General features: G+C 71.2%; 11 non-coding genes across 11 annotated transcripts; 5 read left to right on the top strand and 6 right to left on the bottom strand.

Moving 5' to 3' along the window:
- Window positions 1–859: 859 nt before the first annotated feature.
- TRNAG-GCC (transfer RNA glycine (anticodon GCC)) lies at window positions 860–930 on the top strand. Its single transcript has one exon. It is a non-coding gene; the product is annotated as a tRNA-Gly (tRNA).
- A 2,605-nt stretch (window positions 931–3,535) lies between these two features.
- TRNAE-CUC (transfer RNA glutamic acid (anticodon CUC)) lies at window positions 3,536–3,607 on the bottom strand. Its single transcript has one exon. It is a non-coding gene; the product is annotated as a tRNA-Glu (tRNA).
- Window positions 3,608–3,952: 345 nt separating this feature from the next.
- On the bottom strand, window positions 3,953–4,024 carry TRNAG-UCC (transfer RNA glycine (anticodon UCC)). Its single transcript has one exon. It is a non-coding gene; the product is annotated as a tRNA-Gly (tRNA).
- Window positions 4,025–4,695: 671 nt separating this feature from the next.
- TRNAD-GUC (transfer RNA aspartic acid (anticodon GUC)) lies at window positions 4,696–4,767 on the bottom strand. The gene has a single exon. It is a non-coding gene; the product is annotated as a tRNA-Asp (tRNA).
- A 570-nt stretch (window positions 4,768–5,337) lies between these two features.
- TRNAL-CAG (transfer RNA leucine (anticodon CAG)) lies at window positions 5,338–5,420 on the top strand. The gene has a single exon. It is a non-coding gene; the product is annotated as a tRNA-Leu (tRNA).
- A 2,014-nt stretch (window positions 5,421–7,434) lies between these two features.
- Window positions 7,435–7,505, top strand: TRNAG-GCC (transfer RNA glycine (anticodon GCC)). Its single transcript has one exon. It is a non-coding gene; the product is annotated as a tRNA-Gly (tRNA).
- A 2,609-nt stretch (window positions 7,506–10,114) lies between these two features.
- On the bottom strand, window positions 10,115–10,186 carry TRNAE-CUC (transfer RNA glutamic acid (anticodon CUC)). Its single transcript has one exon. It is a non-coding gene; the product is annotated as a tRNA-Glu (tRNA).
- Window positions 10,187–10,523: 337 nt separating this feature from the next.
- TRNAG-UCC (transfer RNA glycine (anticodon UCC)) lies at window positions 10,524–10,595 on the bottom strand. Its single transcript has one exon. It is a non-coding gene; the product is annotated as a tRNA-Gly (tRNA).
- Window positions 10,596–11,266: 671 nt separating this feature from the next.
- Window positions 11,267–11,338, bottom strand: TRNAD-GUC (transfer RNA aspartic acid (anticodon GUC)). The gene has a single exon. It is a non-coding gene; the product is annotated as a tRNA-Asp (tRNA).
- Window positions 11,339–11,908: 570 nt separating this feature from the next.
- Window positions 11,909–11,991, top strand: TRNAL-CAG (transfer RNA leucine (anticodon CAG)). Its single transcript has one exon. It is a non-coding gene; the product is annotated as a tRNA-Leu (tRNA).
- Window positions 11,992–14,001: 2,010 nt separating this feature from the next.
- Window positions 14,002–14,072, top strand: TRNAG-GCC (transfer RNA glycine (anticodon GCC)). Its single transcript has one exon. It is a non-coding gene; the product is annotated as a tRNA-Gly (tRNA).
- Window positions 14,073–16,510: the final 2,438 nt, after the last annotated feature.

The raw sequence follows: 16,510 nt of genomic DNA, 5'->3' as shown, positions 1-16,510 counted from the left end.
AGAGCCTGGCACAGGACCTGCGTGGCTCGGTACCTGGAGGATCCCGAGAAGACTGTTCCACGGACACCTCGCAGATCCCGAAGCCCACCCACGCAACTCCACGCGGGAAGCTGCTGCCGAGCCCGAGCAACCACACCAGTGCGCCCGGCGCCCCCACACCTGGACGTCCGGGTGCCGGCAGCCACGCCCCCCGGAACACACTCTGCCAGAGCGCTCCCCCCACCCTCCCTTTGGAGCCCTCCCGCCTCAAAAGCGACACCGCGGCCCGGGATCCCTAGCGAGTGCCGGCGGCCAGACGGTGGAAGTGAGCCTCGCACAGACCGGCCACTCTACCAGACGTGCGGTGTCGTCCCGCCCCGACCCACCCCCCCACCCCCCCACCCCCCCCACCCCCCACCCCCGCTCAAGTCAGAGGCCCAGCACCCGTCCTCCTTCTCCCCAGGCCAGCACAGGCACAGAAGGCCGCCGAGGAAGGGGGCTGCGGGAGGGGTGGCTTCACCGCGCCCCTCGGCTCCCCGGGCTCGGGGCACGGTCACGCTGGATCCGGCGGCTGTTTTCGTCCCGGGGACAGCGGCATTTCCGGGAGAGCGCAGGCTCAGGCGACAGGGCCTGTCTCCCCACCCCCCTGCCCCCTCCCCCCGCACGCCCCCCACGCCCGCAGCCCGCGCCTCCGCCTGCGCGGCGCCTCTCCTCCAGGTGGGCCGCCCTCTCCCAGGCTGGCAGGGCGGCGCCGCCTGCCACGCTCCAGGAGCGCTCCGGGCGCACGGCGGGCAGCGGTGGGGGCGCGGCGGCGGCGGCGGCGGCGGCGGCTGGTGGCGAGCACGCGCTGAGGCGAAGCGGGAGGGGGCCCAGCAGCGGCGCATGGGTGGTTCAGTGGTAGAATTCTCGCCTGCCACGCGGGAGGCCCGGGTTCGATTCCCGGCCCATGCAGCACACTCCCCCCTTTTGGTGTCCCACCCACTCGAGCCGTCTCCTGCCGCCTTCCCGGGTCTCTACCGTGCGCGCCTCTCGCTTCCTCACACCGCCCGCTCCTCTCGCGCCTGCCCGTCACCGCCGTCCCTTGCCCGCGCCTCCCTCGCCCCGCACACCCACCACCTTCGCCGACACGCCAGCTCTCCAGCTCACTCGGCCTCCCCCACCGGACCGGCACCTCGCGCTCGCCCTCAGGCCAAAGCTCAACGGTCAAGAGGCCTCTCCCCAGAGGAAACTAGGACACCCTCCTGCCACGTCACCGGCCCCAGCGCCCAAAAGTCTCTCCCCTACACAGCCCGCGCGGCCGTCCCGCCGGCCGCTTGAGCCGGCGCCTCCACCACGACTTCGGTGCACTTGCCCGCTCCTCCCTCCACACGCACCATCCGAATCTTCATTCGCCCATCCCGCTTTGCTTTGCCTCGGTCTCTTGTTCTGACATGCCCAAACGCCCTGCGTCCCGCGCACGGCGCCCAGACGCCCTGCCCCCCTGCCCGGCGGCGCACGGCCGCGCTCCGCCGAGCCCCGCCCCAGCCCCTGGCCCGCAGCAGCTTGGCCCCGCCCCCGCCCCGCCCCGCCCGGCCCCGCCCCGAACCAGCCCTCCCCACCCCCCCCAACCCCCCCCCCCCGACCACGCGGGCAAGCACCTCAAGTCTTTGCCTCTGGACTGACCAGGGGAGTGAACCCGAAGCCTCTGGGTCCGTGCAATTCACCACCCCTTGCACACCTAGCACAGACGCCACACGACCCCTCCCTGGCCCCTCCCCTCCCCTCCCCCGCCCCGCCCCCTCCCCACTTCGCCCTCCTGTCTCCCTCGCGCGCGGCGCTCTGCCTCCAGGGTCCCGTTGCCTGCGACCCGACTCACGCCCCTCGGCCTGGTGGCCCTCCAGGGCACCACCTCCAACTGGCCCGATGGGGGTCCTGTCTGCTGATGGGCTCTTGGATCTCATCCTCTCCGGAGCCCTCTCCTCCCTCTTCTAAGTCCCCCACGCCCTCCAGCTGCCCACTTGCTGCCAGCCGCTTCTCCCAGACGCCTTGCTCTAGACAACGCCCGTCCGCCCGCCCTGGCCACCCCGTCTATGCTCTGAGACGTCCCTGGCTCCCGCCCACCGCACCCGGTCCCGCCACGGCCCGTGCACCCGCCCCAGGCACGGCGGCCCATCGTCCTGACGCCCCTCCCAAGCCGCCGGGCCACCCGCCGGCCGCACTCGCCACCCACCGGCAGCTAGCTGGGCCACCCTAGCCCTGCGGACCACGTGGCCACCCTCTACCCCGACCGCCACCTCTCAGCCCTCGGCACACGCTGGGCTCCTCTGGTCGCTTTCCGGCCCTCTGCCCAGCTCCGTGTGCAGTGCTCTCCGCGCACCCACCCGTTTCCTCCCTAGCCGTCACCTGAGACCCACATCCTCTAATGGCCGCACAGGGGGCACCAGGGGACCTCGCGGTGGGGATGGGAAGCTTCTGTGTGCCGAGAGGGAGGCTCGTTGAATCAGGCAGGGCCTCTCACCGCGCGTCCCCCCGACGTCCGAAAGGAAACCTTCCGCCAGCCGGTGTTCGAGTGAGTTGGGCGGTGCGGCGGCCGCTGGGGCGGTCTGGGCAGCAAGGAGGCTGCTGACCGACTCTGCCCTCCAGCAGCAGCACGGCTGGGCTGAGCGCGGTGCAGGGGTGCAAGGAGGGAAGCAGGCCCGCTTGGATGGGTGGTAAGGCAGGAAGGCCAGAGAGCGCGAGTTTACGGGTGGGCGGTGGCAAGCGGGAGGTCGTGGGTCGACTTCTTTCCACCTGGAGTCAGCGTTAGACGGCACGACGTGGCGGCGCTCTCCCGAACCCAGCCGGGCCCCTGACGAAGCGGGAGGCTTGACTCGACAGCTCGTCTTCCCCACTGGTTGGCCAATCTGCTGCCTCCTACTTCTGCCCTGCACGCCCGCCCCCGCCTACAGCCCGCTCGGCCATTTCAACACGGGTGTTCGCGTCGACGTCTCGAGGCCACCGTGGCCAGGGTGCCCGGGCGCACAGGGTTGCGGTTCCTCTTCACCAGCCCGACCGGTGGCTGGCAGGAGTGGCGCGATGCCAGGCACCGCGGGGCCCGGCAGGTGGGCGGTGTGTTCTGGGTGCGGGTGCCCTCACCCTTCTCCCCCGAGCGCCTCCCCGCCCCCGGGGTGGGAGGGGGCGTGGAGGTGGTGCCACACAGGCAGAGCTTTGGCCCGGCGGAAGCCCGTAGGCCTGCCAAGGGCCAACACGTGGGCTGGCCCGAGCGAGGTGGTGCCGATAGCCAGGGGAGTGTCAAGGCGGTCGTGGCCGCTGGAGCTGGGTGCTGAGGGCGAGCGGGAGCGAAGCGAAGCGAAGCTTGGGAGCCTAGGGAAGGAGAAGCTGGAGAAAGGCAAGAGGCTGGAGCGGGCCAAGGGAGGCGAAAAGGACGGCATTGTAGCGGGCTTGCGGGCGGCCGTGGAGATGAGGTGGGTGGTGCCCCGGGCGTGGCGCGGCCGCTGGCTCGGCAGGGAGCGAGTGATGGGCTTTGGGTAAAAGCGAGGCGGGCGGGGGCCGCGCTGGGGCGAAGAAGAAGAAGGGCTTCCCTGACCGGGAATCGAACCCGGGCCGCGGCGGTGAGAGCGCCGAATCCTAACCACTAGACCACCAGGGAGCGTCGGGCCACGCGGCCGGCCGCCGCCTCCTGGACTCGGCTGGGCGCCTCCACCCGGGCCCCGGGCGCTCCCTTGGCGCCAGGCCCGGGCGTCGCCCAGCCTCGGCCTTGGCCCTGCCCGCCGCCCTCCCCCTCTCCCGCCATCGGCGCAGCCTGCCTCGCGGGCTGCTGGCAGCACCCTCAAAACACTGCTCGCCTCCTGCCCACCCACCCACACCGCCTCCGCTTCTGCCTAAGCTTCTGCCCCGACCCCTGGCACCACGGCACCACGGCACCACGGCACCACGGCACCACGGCACCACGGCACCACGGCACCACCGCCCGCAAAACGTCAGGCTGGGCTGCTGCGTTGGCCGGGAATCGAACCCGGGTCAACTGCTTGGAAGGCAGCTATGCTCACCACTATACCACCAACGCTGCACAGCCCGGGGAGCCCGCAGTCGCCGGGCCGGGACTCCGACCAGAGGCCTAGCCGCCGCCCGCCTCAGCCCTCGGCCCTCTGCCACACGCCCCGCCCGCCTCCCGAACGCCTGGCGCCCGGAGGCCCCCTCGCCGCCTCTGCCGACGCTCTCGCTGCTGCCTTTGCTCCTTGGGACTCCGGGCTCCGGGCTCCGCGGCCGTGGCCGTGGCCTCGGCGCTGCTCCCAAGCCCGGCGCTCGGAGACCCTCGGCTGCTGCTTGCAGCCTGCCGGCGGGGCGCGCATGCCCACGGCCCGGGTGGCCAGCGGTCGTCGTGGCTCGGCCAGGACACGGCGCGCAGCGCGTTGGGCTGCCGAGCTGAGCGCGGCCAAGACCTCTCGCCGCTGGGGGCGGCGCCTGGGCGTGGCAGGGAGTGGCTCGGCGACCCCGGGCGGGCCGCCGCGAGACACCCCGCCCCGTTGGGGCGGGCCGCCGGCCGGCTGCCGTGAGCCGCCGACGGGGTCCCTGGGGCCACCCTGCCGTTTGGCCTGGCTGGGAAGGAGCGGGCCAGGCAGCAGGTGGCGCCGTGCACCTGGGCGCCGGGGCGCGGGGCGGGAAAGCAGGCGGGCCGTCGTCGGTGGGCGGGAGGCGGCCTGGAGGGCGGTGGCGGGGGCCAAAAAGGGCGGCAGCCTCCCCGTCGGGGAATCGAACCCCGGTCTCCCGCGTGACAGGCGGGGATACTCACCACTATACTAACGAGGACGGTGGCGCCGGGGCCCTGCGCGCAACGCTCTCCCGCAAGCCTCGCCCAGCCCTGCTCTGGGCCTCCCGGGCCCACGCCCGGCGGCGCTCCAGCACGCGCCCGCCGGGCCCCTTGCCTCGCCCACCCCCACCCCCACCCCCACCCACAGCCAACCAGCCTCCGGCCCTCACCCGGACCTCACCCCGATGCCGACCACCGACACCCACCCACCAACTCCGGACTGGGACCCGGACCCGGACCCGGACCCGGACCCGGACCCGGACCCGGACCCGAGCCGCCTGCCGACTCCCCACTGCCGACTCGGGACTCCGCTGGTGCTGAAACCTGGCAGGGCCGCGCGGCCTCTCGCCTCCGACGCCGGCGACACGCCTGGGGCAACTGGCCGCAGCGGGAAGGAAGCGCGCCAGGACGGGCTGGGCGCGCGCCCTGCCGACTCCCGCCGCCACACGCCGCTCCGCTCCGGCGCGCACCGCCACTGCCCGCCGGGAGGCACTTGGGCCCAACGCTCGAGGACAGCGCTCTTGCCGCCCGATCCCAGCCAGGCGGGCGCCAGCGCGCTCGCTCCCACCGTCAGGATGGCCGAGCGGTCTAAGGCGCTGCGTTCAGGTCGCAGTCTCCCCTGGAGGCGTGGGTTCGAATCCCACTCCTGACACGAGTCAACCTTTTGGCCCCCAACTCTCCCCACCTTTCACCACCCTCACCGCCCTGCACTACCTCACCAGCTCCGAAGGTAGCCCTCGCTGACTGGCCACTCGGGGAGCCCTTCACCAGCCCGACTCCCCTGCCACCTGCCAGCCCGTCCGCCTCTCGGGGCGGGGCCTACGTACCCTTACCGCTGGCTTCTCACACTCACCTACCCTTTCCCGCCACCCTCCGCCAAGCAGAAACCGCCCCTCGCCATGCTCCCGGGCCTTCCACCTTCTGCCCGCTTCCTTGCCCGCAAGCTGTGCCCCAAGCCACCTCACACACCCCTTCCACCTGCCAGACCGAGGGTACACTGAAGGACTTCAGAGCACCTGGGCCGCGCCCCGTCCTTTCCCTCCCTCCCTCCCTCCATTCCCCCTCCCCTCCTTCTCTTCTGCCTGCCTTTCTGCCTTTCTGTCTTTCTCCTTTTTGTGTCTTTCTCTTCATCTCCTTCAACCTATTTGCCAGTCTGCCTTCCTAATCTCTGACATTTCTGCCTGCCTGCCTGCCTGCCTGCCTGCCTGCCTGCCTGCCTGCCTGCCTGCCTTTTCTCTGTCTCTCTCTCTTTCTTCCTCTCCCTCGGTCTCTTTATCTCTTTCTCTTACTCTCTCTTCTCTCTTCTCTGTGTTTCTCTCTTTCTCTCTCTCTCTCTTCCTCTTTCTCTGTTTCTTTCCCGTTTCTTTCCCTCGTTCTTTCTCTCTTCTCTCTTCTTTCTTTCCCCCGCCTGCCGCGGCCACCCAGATTCACCCTCTAGCACCTACCCGGTGAACAGCAATTGCTTTCCGTGCCATACACCGCCACAGCCTGCATTGCCGCGTGTGAGAAATGGCTGTGCCGGCGTCCCGTCCGTGCCTCTGCCTCCATCGGTGCCCCTGCTCCCACCACCCTCACGTCCCTCGGAGCCCCCGGGCTCGCCCCCACGCTTGCTCTTTCCATTCCCTCGCCAAATTGCTGCGTCAACTTCCCACCAGCACGACTGTGCACCCGGGCTTACCCGTAGTCAAATTTCCCTGGGCTTTTCACTCTGGGCCCTTTACCGCTCCGCACTTGCCCGCTCGGGCCCATTCAGGCCCTGCCTCAGCGAGACAGAATGGATCGAGCCAGAGCCTGGCACAGGACCTGCGTGGCTCGGTACCTGGAGGATCCCGAGAAGACTGTTCCACGGACACCTCGCAGATCCCGAAGCCCACCCACGCAACTCCACGCGGGAAGCTGCTGCCGAGCCCGAGCAACCACACCAGTGCGCCCGGCGCCCCCACACCTGGACGTCCGGGTGCCGGCAGCCACGCCCCCCGGAACACACTCTGCCAGAGCGCTCCCCCCACCCTCCCTTTGGAGCCCTCCCGCCTCAAAAGCGACACCGCGGCCCGGGATCCCTAGCGAGTGCCGGCGGCCAGACGGTGGAAGTGAGCCTCGCACAGACCGGCCACTCTACCAGACGTGCGGTGTCGTCCCGCCCCGACCCCCCCACACCCCCACGCCCCCGACACCCCCACCCCCCCACCCCCCCCACCCCCCACCCCCGCTCAAGTCAGAGGCCCAGCACCCGTCCTCCTTCTCCCCAGGCCAGCACAGGCACAGAAGGCCGCCGAGGAAGGGGGCTGCGGGAGGGGTGGCTTCACCGCGCCCCTCGGCTCCCCGGGCTCGGGGCACGGTCACGCTGGATCCGGCGGCTGTTTTCGTCCCGGGGACAGCGGCATTTCCGGGAGAGCGCAGGCTCAGGCGACAGGGCCTGTCTCCCCACCCCCCTGCCCCCTCCCCCCGCACGCCCCCCACGCCCGCAGCCCGCGCCTCCGCCTGCGCGGCGCCTCTCCTCCAGGTGGGCCGCCCTCTCCCAGGCTGGCAGGGCGGCGCCGCCTGCCACGCTCCAGGAGCGCTCCGGGCGCACGGCGGGCAGCGGTGGGGGCGCGGCGGCGGCGGCGGCGGCGGCGGCTGGTGGCGAGCACGCGCTGAGGCGAAGCGGGAGGGGGCCCAGCAGCGGCGCATGGGTGGTTCAGTGGTAGAATTCTCGCCTGCCACGCGGGAGGCCCGGGTTCGATTCCCGGCCCATGCAGCACACTCCCCTCTTTTGGTGTCCCACCCACTCGAGCCGTCTCCTGCCGCCTTCCCGGGTCTCTACCGTGCGCGCCTCTCGCTTCCTCACACCGCCCGCTCCTCTCGCGCCTGCCCGTCACCGCCGTCCCTTGCCCGCGCCTCCCTCGCCCCGCACACCCACCACCTTCGCCGACACGCCAGCTCTCCAGCTCACTCGGCCTCCCCCACCGGACCGGCACCTCGCGCTCGCCCTCAGGCCAAAGCTCAACGGTCAAGAGGCCTCTCCCCAGAGGAAACCAGGACACCCTCCTGCCACGTCACCGGCCCCAGCGCCCAAAAGTCTCTCCCCTACACAGCCCGCGCGGCCGTCCCGCCGGCCGCTTGAGCCGGCGCCTCCACCACGACTTCGGTGCACTTGCCCGCTCCTCCCTCCACACGCACCATCCGAATCTTCATTCGCCCATCCCGCTTTGCTTTGCCTCGGTCTCTTGTTCTGACATGCCCAAACGCCCTGCGTCCCGCGCACGGCGCCCAGACGCCCTGCCCCCCTGCCCGGCGGCGCACGGCCGCGCTCCGCCGAGCCCCGCCCCAGCCCCTGGCCCGCAGCAGCTTGGCCCCGCCCCCGCCCCGCCCCACCCGGCCCCGCCCCGAACCAGCCCTCCCCACCCCCCCCAACCCCCCCCCCCCCCCGACCACGCGGGCAAGCACCTCAAGTCTTTGCCTCTGGACTGACCAGGGGAGTGAACCCGAAGCCTCTGGGTCCGTGCAATTCACCACCCCTTGCACACCTAGCACAGACGCCACACGACCCCTCCCTGGCCCCTCCCCTCCCCTCCCCCGCCCCGCCCCCTCCCCACTTCGCCCTCCTGTCTCCCTCGCGCGCGGCGCTCTGCCTCCAGGGTCCCGTTGCCTGCGACCCGACTCACGCCCCTCGGCCTGGTGGCCCTCCAGGGCACCACCTCCAACTGGCCCGATGGGGGTCCTGTCTGCTGATGGGCTCTTGGATCTCATCCTCTCCGGAGCCCTCTCCTCCCTCTTCTAAGTCCCCCACGCCCTCCAGCTGCCCACTTGCTGCCAGCCGCTTCTCCCAGACGCCTTGCTCTAGACAACGCCCGTCCGCCCGCCCTGGCCACCCCGTCTATGCTCTGAGACGTCCCTGGCTCCCGCCCACCGCACCCGGTCCCGCCACGGCCCGTGCACCCGCCCCAGGCACGGCGGCCCATCGTCCTGACGCCCCTCCCAAGCCGCCGGGCCACCCGCCGGCCGCACTCGCCACCCACCGGCAGCTAGCTGGGCCACCCTAGCCCTGCGGACCACGTGGCCACCCTCTACCCCGACCGCCACCTCTCAGCCCTCGGCACACGCTGGGCTCCTCTGGTCGCTTTCCGGCCCTCTGCCCAGCTCCGTGTGCAGTGCTCTCCGCGCACCCACCCGTTTCCTCCCTAGCCGTCACCTGAGACCCACATCCTCTAATGGCCGCACAGGGGGCACCAGGGGACCTCGCGGTGGGGATGGGAAGCTTCTGTGTGCCGAGAGGGAGGCTCGTTGAATCAGGCAGGGCCTCTCACCGCGCGTCCCCCCGACGTCCGAAAGGAAACCTTCCGCCAGCCGGTGTTCGAGTGAGTTGGGCGGTGCGGCGGCCGCTGGGGCGGTCTGGGCAGCAAGGAGGCTGCTGACCGACTCTGCCCTCCAGCAGCAGCACGGCTGGGCTGAGCGCGGTGCAGGGGTGCAAGGAGGGAAGCAGGCCCGCTTGGATGGGTGGTAAGGCAGGAAGGCCAGAGAGCGCGAGTTTACGGGTGGGCGGTGGCAAGCGGGAGGTCGTGGGTCGACTTCTTTCCACCTGGAGTCAGCGTTAGACGGCACGACGTGGCGGCGCTCTCCCGAACCCAGCCGGGCCCCTGACGAAGCGGGAGGCTTGACTCGACAGCTCGTCTTCCCCACTGGTTGGCCAATCTGCTGCCTCCTACTTCTGCCCTGCACGCCCGCCCCCGCCTACAGCCCGCTCGGCCATTTCAACACGGGTGTTCGCGTCGACGTCTCGAGGCCACCGTGGCCAGGGTGCCCGGGCGCACAGGGTTGCGGTTCCTCTTCACCAGCCCGACCGGTGGCTGGCAGGAGTGGCGCGATGCCAGGCACCGCGGGGCCCGGCAGGTGGGCGGTGTGTTCTGGGTGCGGGTGCCCTCACCCTTCTCCCCCGAGCGCCTCCCCGCCCCCGGGGTGGGAGGGGGCGTGGAGGTGGTGCCACACAGGCAGAGCTTTGGCCCGGCGGAAGCCCGTAGGCCTGCCAAGGGCCAACACGTGGGCTGGCCCGAGCGAGGTGGTGCCGATAGCCAGGGGAGTGTTCAAGGCGGTCGTGGCCGCTGGAGCTGGGTGCTGAGGGCGAGCGGGAGCGAAGCGAAGCGAAGCTTGGGAGCCTAGGGAAGGAGAAGCTGGAGAAAGGCAAGAGGCTGGAGCGGGCCAAGGGAGGCGAAAAGGACGGCATTGTAGCGGGCTTGCGGGCGGCCGTGGAGATGAGGTGGGTGGTGCCCCGGGCGTGGCGCGGCCGCTGGCTCGGCAGGGAGCGAGTGATGGGCTTTGGGTAAAAGCGAGGCGGGCGGGGGCCGCGCTGGGGCGAAGAAGAAGAAGGGCTTCCCTGACCGGGAATCGAACCCGGGCCGCGGCGGTGAGAGCGCCGAATCCTAACCACTAGACCACCAGGGAGCGTCGGGCCACGCGGCCGGCCGCCGCCTCCTGGACTCGGCTGGGCGCCTCCACCCGGGCCCCGGGCGCTCCCTTGGCGCCAGGCCCGGGCGTCGCCCAGCCTCGGCCTTGGCCCTGCCCGCCGCCCTCCCCCTCTCCCGCCATCGGCGCAGCCTGCCTCGCGGGCTGCTGGCAGCACCCTCAAAACACTGCTCGCCTCCTGCCCACCCACCCACACCGCCTCCGCTTCTGCCTAAGCTTCTGCCCCGACCCCTGGCACCACGGCACCACGGCACCACGGCACCACGGCACCACGGCACCACGGCACCACCGCCCGCAAAACGTCAGGCTGGGCTGCTGCGTTGGCCGGGAATCGAACCCGGGTCAACTGCTTGGAAGGCAGCTATGCTCACCACTATACCACCAACGCTGCACAGCCCGGGGAGCCCGCAGTCGCCGGGCCGGGACTCCGACCAGAGGCCTAGCCGCCGCCCGCCTCAGCCCTCGGCCCTCTGCCACACGCCCCGCCCGCCTCCCGAACGCCTGGCGCCCGGAGGCCCCCTCGCCGCCTCTGCCGACGCTCTCGCTGCTGCCTTTGCTCCTTGGGACTCCGGGCTCCGGGCTCCGCGGCCGTGGCCGTGGCCTCGGCGCTGCTCCCAAGCCCGGCGCTCGGAGACCCTCGGCTGCTGCTTGCAGCCTGCCGGCGGGGCGCGCATACCCACGGCCCGGGTGGCCAGCGGTCGTCGTGGCTCGGCCAGGACACGGCGCGCAGCGCGTTGGGCTGCCGAGCTGAGCGCGGCCAAGACCTCTCGCCGCTGGGGGCGGCGCCTGGGCGTGGCAGGGAGTGGCTCGGCGACCCCGGGCGGGCCGCCGCGAGACACCCCGCCCCGTTGGGGCGGGCCGCCGGCCGGCTGCCGTGAGCAGCCGACGGGGTCCCTGGGGCCACCCTGCCGTTTGGCCTGGCTGGGAAGGAGCGGGCCAGGCAGCAGGTGGCGCCGTGCACCTGGGCGCCGGGGCGCGGGGCGGGAAAGCAGGCGGGCCGTCGTCGGTGGGCGGGAGGCGGCCTGGAGGGCGGTGGCGGGGGCCAAAAAGGGCGGCAGCCTCCCCGTCGGGGAATCGAACCCCGGTCTCCCGCGTGACAGGCGGGGATACTCACCACTATACTAACGAGGACGGTGGCGCCGGGGCCCTGCGCGCAACGCTCTCCCGCAAGCCTCGCCCAGCCCTGCTTTGGGCCTCCCGGGCCCACGCCCGGCGGCGCTCCAGCACGCGCCCGCCGGGCCCCTTGCCTCGCCCACCCCCACCCCCACCCCCACCCACAGCCAACCAGCCTCCGGCCCTCACCCGGACCTCACCCCGATGCCGACCACCGACACCCACCCACCAACTCCGGACTGGGACCCGGACCCGGACCCGGACCCGGACCCGGACCCGGACCCGGACCCGAGCCGCCTGCCGACTCCCCACTGCCGACTCGGGACTCCGCTGGTGCTGAAACCTGGCAGGGCCGCGCGGCCTCTCGCCTCCGACGCCGGCGACACGCCTGGGGCAACTGGCCGCAGCGGGAAGGAAGCGCGCCAGGACGGGCTGGGCGCGCGCCCTGCCGACTCCCGCCGCCACACGCCGCTCCGCTCCGGCGCGCACCGCCACTGCCCGCCGGGAGGCACTTGGGCCCAACGCTCGAGGACAGCGCTCTTGCCGCCCGATCCCAGCCAGGCGGGCGCCAGCGCGCTCGCTCCCACCGTCAGGATGGCCGAGCGGTCTAAGGCGCTGCGTTCAGGTCGCAGTCTCCCCTGGAGGCGTGGGTTCGAATCCCACTCCTGACACGAGTCAACCTTTTGGCCCCCAACTCTCCCCACCTTTCACCACCCTCACCGCCCTGCACTACCTCACCAGCTCCGAAGGTAGCCCTCGCTGACTGGCCACTCGGGGAGCCCTTCACCAGCCCGACTCCCCTGCCACCTGCCAGCCCGTCCGCCTCTCGGGGCGGGGCCTACGTACCCTTACCGCTGGCTTCTCACACTCACCTACCCTTTCCCGCCACCCTCCGCCAAGCAGAAACCGCCCCTCGCCATGCTCCCGGGCCTTCCACCTTCTGCCCGCTTCCTTGCCCGCAAGCTGTGCCCCAAGCCACCTCACACACCCCTTCCACCTGCCAGACCGAGGGTACACTGAAGGACTTCAGAGCACCTGGGCCGCGCCCCGTCCTTTCCCTCCCTCCCTCCCTCCATTCCCCCTCCCCTCCTTCTCTTCTGCCTGCCTTTCTGCCTTTCTGTCTTTCTCCTTTTTGTGTCTTTCTCTTCATCTCCTTCAACCTATTTGCCAGTCTGCCTTCCTAATCTCTGACATTTCTGCCTGCCTGCCTGCCTGCCTGCCTGCCTGCCTGCCTGCCTGCCTGCCTTTTCTCTGTCTCTCTCTCTTTCTTCCTCTCCCTCGGTCTCTTTATCTCTTTCTCTTACTCTCTCTTCTCTCTTCTCTGTGTTTCTCTCTTTCTCTCTCTCTCTCTTCCTCTTTCTCTGTTTCTTTCCCGTTTCTTTCCCTCGTTCTTTCTCTCTTCTCTCTTCTTTCTTTCCCCCGCCTGCCGCGGCCACCCAGATTCACCCTCTAGCACCTACCCGGTGAACAGCAATTGCTTTCCGTGCCATACACCGCCACAGCCTGCATTGCCGCGTGTGAGAAATGGCTGTGCCGGCGTCCCGTCCGTGCCTCTGCCTCCATCGGTGCCCCTGCTCCCACCACCCTCACGTCCCTCGGAGCCCCCGGGCTCGCCCCCACGCTTGCTCTTTCCATTCCCTCGCCAAATTGCTGCGTCAACTTCCCACCAGCACGACTGTGCACCCGGGCTTACCCGTAGTCAAATTTCCCTGGGCTTTTCACTCTGGGCCCTTTACCGCTCCGCACTTGCCCGCTCGGGCCCATTCAGGCCCTGCCTCAGCGAGACAGAATGGATCGAGCCAGAGCCTGGCACAGGACCTGCGTGGCTCGGTACCTGGAGGATCCCGAGAAGACTGTTCCACGGACACCTCGCAGATCCCGAAGCCCACCCACGCAACTCCACGCGGGAAGCTGCTGCCGAGCCCGAGCAACCACACCAGTGCGCCCGGCGCCCCCACACCTGGACGTCCGGGTGCCGGCAGCCACGCCCCCCGGAACACACTCTGCCAGAGCGCTCCCCCCACCCTCCCTTTGGAGCCCTCCCGCCTCAAAAGCGACACCGCGGCCCGGGATCCCTAGCGAGTGCCGGCGGCCAGACGGTGGAAGTGAGCCTCGCACAGACCGGCCACTCTACCAGACGTGCGGTGTCGTCCCGCCCCGACCCCCCCACACCCCCACGCCCCCGACACCCCCACGCCCCCCACCCCCCCACCCCCCACCCCCGCTCAAGTCAGAGGCCCAGCACCCGTCCTCCTTCTCCCCAGGCCAGCACAGGCACAGAAGGCCGCCGAGGAAGGGGGCTGCGGGAGGGGTGGCTTCACCGCGCCCCTCGGCTCCCCGGGCTCGGGGCACGGTCACGCTGGATCCGGCGGCTGTTTTCGTCCCGGGGACAGCGGCATTTCCGGGAGAGCGCAGGCTCAGGCGACAGGGCCTGTCTCCCCACCCCCCTGCCCCCTCCCCCCGCACGCCCCCCACGCCCGCAGCCCGCGCCTCCGCCTGCGCGGCGCCTCTCCTCCAGGTGGGCCGCCCTCTCCCAGGCTGGCAGGGCGGCGCCGCCTGCCACGCTCCAGGAGCGCTCCGGGCGCACGGCGGGCAGCGGTGGGGGCGCGGCGGCGGCGGCGGCGGCGGCGGCTGGTGGCGAGCACGCGCTGAGGCGAAGCGGGAGGGGGCCCAGCAGCGGCGCATGGGTGGTTCAGTGGTAGAATTCTCGCCTGCCACGCGGGAGGCCCGGGTTCGATTCCCGGCCCATGCAGCACACTCCCCCCTTTTGGTGTCCCACCCACTCGAGCCGTCTCCTGCCGCCTTCCCGGGTCTCTACCGTGCGCGCCTCTCGCTTCCTCACACCGCCCGCTCCTCTCGCGCCTGCCCGTCACCGCCGTCCCTTGCCCGCGCCTCCCTCGCCCCGCACACCCACCACCTTCGCCGACACGCCAGCTCTCCAGCTCACTCGGCCTCCCCCACCGGACCGGCACCTCGCGCTCGCCCTCAGGCCAAAGCTCAACGGTCAAGAGGCCTCTCCCCAGAGGAAACCAGGACACCCTCCTGCCACGTCACCGGCCCCAGCGCCCAAAAGTCTCTCCCCTACACAGCCCGCGCGGCCGTCCCGCCGGCCGCTTGAGCCGGCGCCTCCACCACGACTTCGGTGCACTTGCCCGCTCCTCCCTCCACACGCACCATCCGAATCTTCATTCGCCCATCCCGCTTTGCTTTGCCTCGGTCTCTTGTTCTGACATGCCCAAACGCCCTGCGTCCCGCGCACGGCGCCCAGACGCCCTGCCCCCCTGCCCGGCGGCGCACGGCCGCGCTCCGCCGAGCCCCGCCCCAGCCCCTGGCCCGCAGCAGCTTGGCCCCGCCCCCGCCCCGCCCGGCCCCGCCCCGAACCAGCCCTCCCCACCCCCCCCAACCCCCCCCCCCCCCCCCGACCACGCGGGCAAGCACCTCAAGTCTTTGCCTCTGGACTGACCAGGGGAGTGAACCCGAAGCCTCTGGGTCCGTGCAATTCACCACCCCTTGCACACCTAGCACAGACGCCACACGACCCCTCCCTGGCCCCTCCCCTCCCCTCCCCCGCCCCGCCCCCTCCCCACTTCGCCCTCCTGTCTCCCTCGCGCGCGGCGCTCTGCCTCCAGGGTCCCGTTGCCTGCGACCCGACTCACGCCCCTCGGCCTGGTGGCCCTCCAGGGCACCACCTCCAACTGGCCCGATGGGGGTCCTGTCTGCTGATGGGCTCTTGGATCTCATCCTCTCCGGAGCCCTCTCCTCCCTCTTCTAAGTCCCCCACGCCCTCCAGCTGCCCACTTGCTGCCAGCCGCTTCTCCCAGACGCCTTGCTCTAGACAACGCCCGTCCGCCCGCCCTGGCCACCCCGTCTATGCTCTGAGACGTCCCTGGCTCCCGCCCACCGCACCCGGTCCCGCCACGGCCCGTGCACCCGCCCCAGGCACGGCGGCCCATCGTCCTGACGCCCCTCCCAAGCCGCCGGGCCACCCGCCGGCCGCACTCGCCACCCACCGGCAGCTAGCTGGGCCACCCTAGCCCTGCGGACCACGTGGCCACCCTCTACCCCGACCGCCACCTCTCAGCCCTCGGCACACGCTGGGCTCCTCTGGTCGCTTTCCGGCCCTCTGCCCAGCTCCGTGTGCAGTGCTCTCCGCGCACCCACCCGTTTCCTCCCTAGCCGTCACCTGAGACCCACATCCTCTAATGGCCGCACAGGGGGCACCAGGGGACCTCGCGGTGGGGATGGGAAGCTTCTGTGTGCCGAGAGGGAGGCTCGTTGAATCAGGCAGGGCCTCTCACCGCGCGTCCCCCCGACGTCCGAAAGGAAACCTTCCGCCAGCCGGTGTTCGAGTGAGTTGGGCGGTGCGGCGGCCGCTGGGGCGGTCTGGGCAGCAAGGAGGCTGCTGACCGACTCTGCCCTCCAGCAGCAGCACGGCTGGGCTGAGCGCGGTGCAGGGGTGCAAGGAGGGAAGCAGGCCCGCTTGGATGGGTGGTAAGGCAGGAAGGCCAGAGAGCGCGAGTTTACGGGTGGGCGGTGGCAAGCGGGAGGTCGTGGGTCGACTTCTTTCCACCTGGAGTCAGCGTTAGACGGCACGACGTGGCGGCGCTCTCCCGAACCCAGCCGGGCCCCTGACGAAGCGGGAGGCTTGACTCGACAGCTCGTCTTCCCCACTGGTTGGCCAATCTGCTGCCTCCTACTTCTGCCCTGCACGCCCGCCCCCGCCTACAGCCCGCTCGGCCATTTCAACACGGGTGTTCGCGTCGACGTCTCGAGGCCACCGTGGCCAGGGTGCCCGGGCGCACAGGGTTGCGGTTCCTCTTCACCAGCCCGACCGGTGGCTGGCAGGAGTGGCGCGATGCCAGGCACCGCGGGGCCCGGCAGGTGGGCGGTGTGTTCTGGGTGCGGGTGCCCTCACCCTTCTCCCCCGAGCGCCTCCCCGCCCCCGGGGTGGGAGGGGGCGTGGAGGTGGTGCCACACAGGCAGAGCTTTGGCCCGGCGGAAGCCCGTAGGCCTGCCAAGGGCCAACACGTGGGCTGGCCCGAGCGAGGTGGTGCCGATAGCCAGGGGAGTGTCAAGGCGGTCGTGGCCGCTGGAGCTGGGTGCTGAGGGCGAGCGGGAGCGAAGCGAAGCGAAGCTTGGGAGCCTAGGGAAGGAGAAGCTGGAGAAAGGCAAGAGGCTGGAGCGGGCCAA

This window comes from Dasypus novemcinctus, unplaced genomic scaffold (genome assembly GCF_030445035.2).
Source record: "Dasypus novemcinctus isolate mDasNov1 unplaced genomic scaffold, mDasNov1.1.hap2 scaffold_388, whole genome shotgun sequence".
Lineage (NCBI taxonomy): Eukaryota > Metazoa > Chordata > Mammalia > Cingulata > Dasypodidae > Dasypus > Dasypus novemcinctus.
This window is presented reverse-complemented; position numbering and strand designations above follow the sequence as displayed.